At 69.7% G+C, this 10,000-nt stretch overlaps 1 non-coding gene across 1 annotated transcript; it reads right to left on the bottom strand.

The window, feature by feature from the left end:
• Nucleotides 1-9,827: 9,827 nt before the first annotated feature.
• Nucleotides 9,828-9,946, bottom strand: LOC148023713 (5S ribosomal RNA). Its single transcript, XR_015693996.1, has one exon. It is a non-coding gene; the product is annotated as a 5S ribosomal RNA (ribosomal RNA).
• Between the last annotated feature and the right edge of the window lie 54 nt (nucleotides 9,947-10,000).

The raw sequence follows: 10,000 nt of genomic DNA, 5'->3' as shown, positions 1-10,000 counted from the left end.
TCGCCCCCCCCCCTCAATACACACCTCCCCACCCTTCCCCCCCCCCCTCAACACACACCACACCACACCACACCACCCCTCCCCTTCCCCCCCTCCAAATTTCGCCCCCCCCTCAACACACACCACCCCACCCCTCCCCCCCCCTCCAAATTTCGCCCCTTCTCCCCCCCAAAAATTCGCCCCCCCCCCCCCCCCCCCCCCTCAACACACACCACACCACACCACCCCTCCCCCCCCCCCACCCCCCTCAACACACACCAACCCACACCACCCCTCCCCCCCCCAAAAATCCCCCCCCCCCCCCTCAACACACACCACCCCACCCCCCCCCCCCCAACACACACCACACCACCCCTCCCCCCCCCTCAAAAATTCCCCCCCCCCCCTCAACACACAAAACACCACCCCTCCCCCCCCCCCTCCAAATTTTGCCCCCCCCCCTCAACACACACCACACCACACCACCCCTCCCCCCCCTCCAAAATTCACCCCCCACCCCCCTCAACACACACCACCCCACACCTCCCCTCCCCCCCCCCCAAAAATTCCCCCCCCCCCTCAACACACACCACCACATCCCCCCCCCTCAAAAATCCCCCCCCCCCTCAACACACAAAACACCACCCCTCCCCCCCCCCCTCAAAAATCCCCCCCCCCCCCAACACACACCACACCACACCACACCACACCTCCCCCCCCCTCCAAATTTTGCCCCCCCCCCCCCCCAAAAAATTGGCCCCCCCCCTCAACACACACCACCCCTCCCCCCCCTCCAAAATTCGCCCCCCCCCCCCCTCAAAAATCCCCCCCCACCTCAACACACACCACACCACACCACACCAACCCTCCCCTTCCCCCCTCCAAATTTCGCCTTCCCCTCAACACACACCACCCCACCCCTCCCCCCCCCCCAAAAATTCGCCCCCCCCGTCCAAATTTCGCCCCTTCCCCCCCCAAAAATTCCCCCCCCCCCCTCAACACACACCACACCACACCACCCCACACGACGCCTCCCCCCCCCTCAAAAATCCCCCCCCCCCCTCAACACACACCACACCACACCACCCCTCCCCCCCCCTCAAAAATCCCCCCCCTCAACACACACCACACCACCCCTCCCCTTCCCCCCCTCCGAATTTCGCCCGCCCCTCAACACACACCACCCCACCCCTCCCCCCCCCCCCGCCCCCAAAAAATTCGCCCCCCCCCCAACACACACCACCCCACCCCCCCCCCCCCCAAAAATTCGGCCACCCCCCTCAACACACACCACACCACACACCCCCTCCCCCCCTCCAAAATTTGCCCCCCCCCCCCCCCCCCCAAAAATTCGCGCCCCCCCCCCCCTCAATACACACCTCCCCACCCCCCCCCCCCCCTCAACAAACACCACACCACCCCTCCCCCCCCCTCAAAAATCCCCCCCCCCCCTCAACACACACCACACCACACCACCCCTCCCCCCCCCCCCCCCCCCCCAAAAAATCACCCCCCCGCCCCCCTCAACACACACCACCCCACCCCCCCCCCCCCACAACACACACCACACAACCCCTCCCCCCCCCTCAAAAATTCCCCGCCCCCCCCTCAACACACACCACACCACCCCTCCCCCCCCTCAAAAATCCCCCCCCCCCCTCAACACACACCACACCACACCACCCCTCCCCCCCCCCCCCCCCAAAAAATCCCCCCCCGCCCCCCTCAACACACACCACCCCACCCCCTCCCCCCCCACAACACACACCACACAACCCCTCCCCCCCCCTCAAAAATTCCCCGCCCCCCCCTCAACACACACCACACCACCCCTCCCCCCCCCTCAAAAATCCCCCCCCCCCTCAACACACACCACACCACACCACCCCTCCCCCCCCCCCCCAAAAAAATCCCCCCCCCGCCCCCCTCAACACACACCACCCCACCCCCCCCCCCACAACACACACCACACAACCCCTCCCCCCCCCCTCAAAAATTCCCCGCCCCCCCCTCAACACACACCACACCACCCCTCCCCCCCCCTCAAAAATCCCCCCCCCCCCCCTCCAAATTTTGCCCCCCCCCCCAAAAAATTGGCCCCCCCCCTCAACACACACCACACCACACCACCCCTCCCCCCCCCCCTCCAAAATTCGCCCCCCCCCCCCCCCCCCCCCCCTCAACACACACCACCCCACCCCCCCCCTCAACACACACCACACCACCCCTCCCCCCCCCCTCAAAAATCCCCCCCCCCCTCAACACACACCACAACACCCCTCCCCCCCCGCCCCAAAAATTCGCCCCCCCCTCAACACACACCACACCACACCACCGCTCCCCCCCCCCCCCTCCAAAATTCGCCCCCCCCCCAAAAATTTCCCACCCCTCCCCCCTCAACACACACCACCCCACCCCCCCCCCCCAACACACACCACACCACCCCTCCCCCCCCCCCTCAACACACACCACACCACACCACCCCTCCCCCCCCCTCCAAAATTCGCCCCCCCCCCCCCCCCCTCAACACACACCACCCCACCCCCCCCCTCAACACACACCACACCACCCCTCCCCCCCAAAAAATTTGGCCACCCCCCTCAACACATACCACACCACACCACACCACCCCTCCCCCCCCCCCCCCCCAAAATTCGCCCCCCCCCCCTCAATACACACCTCCCCACCCTTCCCCCCCCCCCCGCCCCCAACACACACCACCCCTCCCCCCCCCCCAAAAATTCGCCCCCCCCCCCCCCCTCAATACACACCTCCCCACCCTTCCCCCCCCCCCTCAACACACACCACACCACACCACACCACCCCTCCCCTTCCCCCCCTCCAAATTTCGCCCCCCCCTCAACACACACCACCCCACCCCTCCCCCCCCCCCTCCAAATTTCGCCCCTTCTCCCCCCCAAAAATTCCCCCCCCCCCCCTCCCTCAACACACACCACACCACACCACCCCTCCCCCCCCCACCCCCCTCAACACACACCACCCCACACCACCCCTCCCCCCCCCAAAAATCCCCCCCCCCAACACACACCTCACCACCCCTCCCCCCCCCTCAAAAATTCCCCCCCCCCCCCCCCCCTCAACACACAAAACACCACCCCTCCCCCCCCCCCCTCAAAACACACCACACCACACCACCCCTCCCCCCCCCCCCTCCAAATTTTGCCCCCCCCCCCCCCCCCCAAAAAAATTGGCCCCCCCCTCAACACACACCACACCACACCACCCCTCCCCCCCCCTCCAAAATTCGCCCCCCACCCCCCTCAACACACACCACCCCACACCTCCCCTCCCCCCCCCCAAAAATTTCCCCCCCCCCCCAACACACACCACCACATCCCCCCCCCCCCCTCAAAACACACCACACCACCCCTCCCCCCCCCTCAAAAATCCCCCCCCCCCCCCCTCAACACACAAAACACCACCCCTCCCCCCCCCCCCCCTCAAAAATCCCCCCCCCCAACACACACCACACCACACCACCCCTCCCCCCCCCCCTCCAAATTTTGCCCCCCCCCCCAAAAAATTGGCCCCCCCCTCAACACACACCACCCCTCCCCCCCCCTCCAAAATTCGCCCCCCCCACCCCTCAAAAATCCCCCCCCCCCCCCTCAACACACACCACACCAACCCTCCCCTTCCCCCCTCCAAATTTCGCCTTCCCCTCAACACACACCACCCCACCCCTCCCCCCCCCCCCCCCCCGTCCAAATTTCGCCCCTTCCCCCCCCAAAAATTCGCCCCCCCCCTCAACACACACCACCCCACACCACGCCTCCCCCCCCTCAAAAATTCCCCCCCCCCCCTCAACACACACCACACCACACCACCCCTCCCCCTCCCTCAAAAATCCCCCCCCCTCAACACACACCACACCACCCGTCCCCTTCCCCCCCTCCGAATTTCGCCCCCCCCTCAACACACTCCACCCCACCCCTCCCCCCCCCCCGCCCCCAAAAAATTCGCCCCCCCCCCCCAACACACACCACCCCACCCCCCCCCCCCCCCCCCAAAATTCGGCCACCCCCCTCAACACACACCACACCACACACCCCCTCCCCCCCTCCAAAATTTCCCCCCCCCCCCCCCCCCCGCCCCCAACACAAACCACCCCTCCCACCCCCCCCCAAAAATTCGCGCCCCCCCCCCCCCTCAATACACACCTCCCCACCCCCCCCCCCCTCAACAAACACCACACCACCCCTCCCCGCCCCCTCAAAAATCCCCTCCCCCCCCCCCTCAACACACACCACACCACCCCTCCCCCCCCCCCCCAAAAATCCCCCCCCCCCCCCCCCCCCAACACACACCACCCCAACCCCCCCCCCAACACACACCACACAACCGCTCCCCCCCCCTCAAAAATTCCCCGCCCCCCCCTCAACACACACCACACCACCCCGCCCCCCCCTCAACACACACCACACCACCCCTCCCCCCCCCCTCAACACACCCACACCACCCCACCTCTCCTCCAAAATTCTCCCCCCCCCCCCTCAACACACACCACACCACACCACCCCTCCCCCCCCCTCCAAAATTTGCCCCCCCACCCCCCGGCCCCAACACACACCACCCCTCCCCCCCCCTCCCAAAAATTCGCCCCCCCCCTCAATACACACCTCCCCACCCTTTCCCCCCCCCCCCTCAACACACACCACACCACCCCTCCCCCCCCCCCCCCCAAAAATCCCCCCCCCCCCCAACACACACCACCCCACCCCCCCCCCCAACACACACCACACAACCGCTCCCCCCCCTCAAAAATTCCCCGCCCCCCCCTCAACACACACCACACCACCCCGCCCCCCCCTCAACACACACCACACCACCCCTCCCCCCCCCCTCAACACACCCACACCACCCCACCTCTCCTCCAAAATTCTCCCCCCCCCCCTCAACACACACCACACCACACCACCCCTCCCCCCCCCTCCAAAATTTGCCCCCCACCCCCCGGCCCCAACACACACCACCCCTCCCCCCCCCCCCCAAAAATTCGCCCCCCCCCTCAATACACACCTCCCCACCCTTTCCCCCCCCCCCCTCAACACACACCACACCACCCCTCCCCCCCCTCTCAAAAATCCCCCCCCCCCCCCCTCAACACACACCACACCACCCCTCCCCTTCCCCCCCTCCAAATTTCGCCCACCCCTCAACACACATTACCCCACCCCTCCCCCCCCCCCCCAAAAATTCGCCCCCCCCCCCTCAACACACACCACCCCACACCACACCACCCCTCCCCCCCCCCAAAAAAATCCCCCCCCCCCCCGCCCTCAACACACACCACCCCCCCCCCCTCAACACACACCACACCACACCACCCCTCCCCCCCCCCCCCTCAAAAATCCCCCCCCCCCCTCAACACACACCACACCACACCACACCACACCACCCCTCCCCTTCCCCCCCTCGAAATTTCGCCCCCCCCTCAACACACACCACCCCACCCCTCCCCCCCCCCCGCCCCAAAAATTCGCCCCCCCCTCCAAATTTCGCCCCTTCCCCCCTCGTCACTCCCCCACCCAACCCAACCCCGCGCCACCCCCATGACACGGCACACCCCCCCACCCCACCGCACCCCCCCACGACGCCCCCCCCCCCCCGCACCCCACCTCGAAAAACCCCGCTCCCTCCACGCCACACCACAAATGCCTCCGAAAACCCTGCTCGACCCACCCCACCCCGCGTCACCCCCCCACGACATGGCGCACCCCCCACCCCACCGCACCCCCCAACGACGCCGCCCCGCACCCCACCTCGAAAAACCCCGCTCCCTCCATACCACCCCACCACGCCTCCGAAAACCCCGCTCGACCCACCCCACCTCGCGTCAGCCCCCCACGACACGGCACACCCCCCACACCCCACCGCACCCCCCCACGACGCGGCGCATATCCCCCCCCCCCCCCCCCGCACCCCACCTCGAAAAACCCCGCTCGACCCACCCAACCCCGCGTCACTCCCTCAGGACACGGCGCACCCCCCCACCCCACCGCACCCCCCCACGACGCCCCCCCGCACCCCACCTCGAAAAACCCCGCTCGACCCACCCAACCCCGCGTCACCCCCCCACGACACGGCGCACCCCCCCACCCCACCGCACCCCCCCACGACGCCCCCCCCCGCACCCCACCTCGAAAAACCCCGCTCCATCCACGCCACACCACCACGCCTCCGAAAACCCCGCTCGACCCACCCCACCCCGCGTCTCCCCCCCACGACACGGCGCACCCCCCACCCCACCGCACCCCCCAACGACGACGCCCCGCACCCCACCTCGAAAAACCCCGCTCCCTCCATACCACCCCACCACTCCTCCGAAAACCCCGCTCGACCCACCCCACCTCGCGTCAGCCCCCCACGACACGGCACACCCCCCACACCCCACCGCACCCCCCCACGACGCGGCGCATATCCCCCCCCCCCCCCCCGCACCCCACCTCGAAAAACCCCGCTCGACCCACCCAACCCCGCGTCACTCCCTCAGGACACGGCGCACCCCCCCACCCCACCGCACCCCCCCACGACGCCCCCCCGCACCCCACCTCGAAAAACCCCGCTCGACCCACCCAACCCCGCGTCACCCCCCCACGACACGGCGCACCCCCCCACCCCACCGCACCCCCCCACGACGCCCCCCCCCGCACCCCACCTCGAAAAACCCCGCTCCATCCACGCCACACCACCACGCCTCCGAAAACCCCGCTCGACCCACCCCACCCCGCGTCTCCCCCCCACGACACGGCGCACCCCCCACCCCACCGCACCCCCCAACGACGACGCCCCGCACCCCACCTCGAAAAACCCCGCTCCCTCCATACCACCCCACCACTCCTCCGAAAACCCCGCTCGACCCACCCCACCTCGCGTCAGCCCCCCACGACACGGCACACCCCCCACACCCCACCGCACCCCCCCACGACGCGGCGCATATCCCCCCCCCCCGCACCCCACCTCGAAAAACCCCACTCGACCCACCCAACCCCGCGTCACTCCCCCAGGACACGGCGCACCCCCCCACGACGCGGCGCATATCCCCCCCCCCCCCCCCGCACCCCACCTCAAAAAACCCCGCTCGACCCACCCCACCCCGCGTCACCCCCCCACGACACGGCGCACCCCCCCACCCCACCGCACCCCCCCACGACGCCCCCCCCCGCACCCCACCTCGAAAAACCCCGCTCCCTCCACGCCACACCACCACGCCTCCGAAAACCCCGCTCGACCCACCCCACCCCGCGTCTCCCCCCCACGACACGGCGCACCCCCCCACGACGCCCCCCCGCACCCCACCTCGGAAAACCGCGCTCCCTCCACAGCACCCCACCTCTCCTCCAAAAACCCCGCTCGACCACCCCCACCCCGCGTCACCCCCCAGGACGCCCCCCCGCACCCCACCTCGAAAAACCCCGCTCCCTCCACAGCACCCCACCTCTCCTCCAAAAACCCCGCTTGACCACCCCAACCCCGCGTCACTCCCCCACGACACGGCGCACCCCCCCACGACACGGCGCACCCCCCCACGACGCCCCCCCGCACCCCACCTCGGAAAACCGCGCTCCCTCCACAGCACCCCACCTCTCCTCCAAAAACCCCGCTCGACCACCCCCACCCCGCGTCACCCCCCAGGACGCCCCCCCGCACCCCACCTCGAAAAACCCCGCTCCCTCCACAGCACCCCACCTCTCCTCCAAAAACCCCGCTCGACCCACCCCACCCCGCTCGACCCACCCCACCCCGCGTCACCCCCCCCACGACACGGCGCACCCCCGCACCCCACCTCGAAAAACCCCGCTCCCTCCACAGCACCCCGCCACGCCTCCGAAAACCCCGCTCGACCCACCCCACCCCGCGTCACCCCCCACGACACGGCGCACCCCCCCACCCCACCGCACCCCCCCACGACGCCCCCCCGCACCCCACCTCGAAAAACCGCGCTCCCTCCACAGCACCCCACCTCTCCTCCAAAAACCCCGCTCGACCACCCCCACCCCGCGTCACCCCCCAGGACGCCCCCCCGCACCCCACCTCGAAAAACCCCGCTCCCTCCACAGCACCCCACCTCTCCTCCAAAAACCCCGCTTGACCACCCCAACCCCGCGTCACTCCCCCACGACACGGCGCACCCCCCCACCCCACCGCACCCCCCCACGACGCCCCCCCGCACCCCAGCTCGAAAAACCGCGCTCCCTCCACAGCACCCCACCTCTCCTCCAAAAACCCCGCTCGACCACCCCCACCCCGCGTCACCCCCCCACGACGCCCCCCCGCACTCCACCTCGAAAAACCCCGCTCCCTCCACAGCACCCCACCTCTCCTCCAAAAACCCCACCTCTCCTCCAAAAACCCCGCTTGACCACCCCAACCCCGCGTCACTCCCCCATGACACGGCGCACCCCCCCACGACGCCCCCCCCGCACCCCACCTCGAAAAACCCCGCTCCCTCCACACCACCCCGCCACGCCTCCAAAAAACCGCGCTCGACCCACCCCACCCCGCGTCACGGCGCACCCCCCACCCCACCGCACCCCCCCACGACGCCCCCCCCCCCCACCCCACCTCGAAAGACCGCGCTCCATCCACAGCACCCCACCTCTCCTCCAAAAACCCCGCTCGACCCACCCCACCCCGCGTCACCCCCCCACCACACGGCGCACCCCCCCACGACGCCCCCCCGCACCCCACCTCGAAAAACCCCGCTCCCTCCACAGCACCCCGCCACGCCTCCGAAAACCCCGCTCGACCCACCCCACCCCGCGTCACCCCCCCCACGACACGGCGCACCCCCGCACCCCACCTCGAAAAACCCCGCTCCCTCCACAGCACCCCGCCACGCCTCCGAAAACCCCGCTCGACCCACCCCACCCCGCGTCACCCCCCACGACACGGCGCACCCCCCCACCCCACCGCACCCCCCCACGACGCCCCCCCCGCACCCCACCTCGAAAAACCCCGCTCCCTCCACGCCTCCGAAAACCCCGCTCGACCCACCCCACCCCGCGTCACCCCCCCACGACGCCCCCGCGCACCCCACCTCGGAAAACCCGCTGCATCCACACCACCCCACCCCGCGTCACGGCACACCCCACCGCACCCCCCCTCGACGCGGCGCATCCCCCCCGCACCCCACCTCGAAAAACCCCGCTCCATCGACACGACCCCGCCACGCCTCCAAAAACCCCGCTCGACCCAGCCCACCCCGCGTCACCCCCCCACGACACGGCGCACCCTCCACCCCACCGCACCCCCCGACGACGCGGCGTATCCCCCGCGCACCCCACCTCCAAAAACCCCGCTCGACCCACGGCACGTCACCTCACCCCCCCACGACATGGCACACCCTCCCTCTTTAGAAATCGCGCTCCGCAATGACACGGCACACACACCCCACTGCACACGACCCCCTCCCGCGACACGGAACCTTCCACCCCCCGACGGACCTCCTCAAGAAACCCCCCCACGACATGGCACCCCCCCGCGACATGGCACACCCTCCCTCCTCAGAAATCCCCGCTCCAACAACCCGCCCGCGCAACATGGCACGCCCTCCCTCCTCGGAAAAACCCCGCTCCACCGAACCCCCCCACAACATGGCACACCCTCCGCTCCCAAAATACCTCGCATCTTGAGGAGGGGGTATCACGTGAGAGCGAGGCAGAGGGAGGGGCCAGGCACGACGTACGCAAAGACAATCGCGACGAGGAGAGGAGGCGCCGCGTCATGGCAAGGCGAGGGGGTTTCCTACCACGATGTCAGCGTTGGAGAGTCGAGACGTGATCCGAGGGGATTTCCATGCCACGGTCTCGAAACAAGCATGCAAAAGGGTGCAGCACCAGGACTTCCCGGGAGGTCACCCATCCCAGTACTGTTCTGGCCCAAGCGCGCTTAACTGCGGAGTTCTGATGGGATCCGGTGTATTAGCGCTGGTGTGACCGCACCACAAACACAAAGGAATTCCAAAGAGCTCTTGTATACTCGGAAAGTGGCACGAGAG

The sequence above is a fragment of the Lygodium microphyllum genome, chromosome 16 (genome assembly GCF_053477565.2).
Source record: "Lygodium microphyllum isolate KBCC chromosome 16, Lygodium_microphyllum_v1.1.10, whole genome shotgun sequence".
In the NCBI taxonomy this organism is placed as follows: domain Eukaryota; kingdom Viridiplantae; phylum Streptophyta; class Polypodiopsida; order Schizaeales; family Lygodiaceae; genus Lygodium; species Lygodium microphyllum.
Note: the sequence above shows the minus strand (reverse complement) of the source record. Positions and strands in the feature narration are given on the sequence as shown.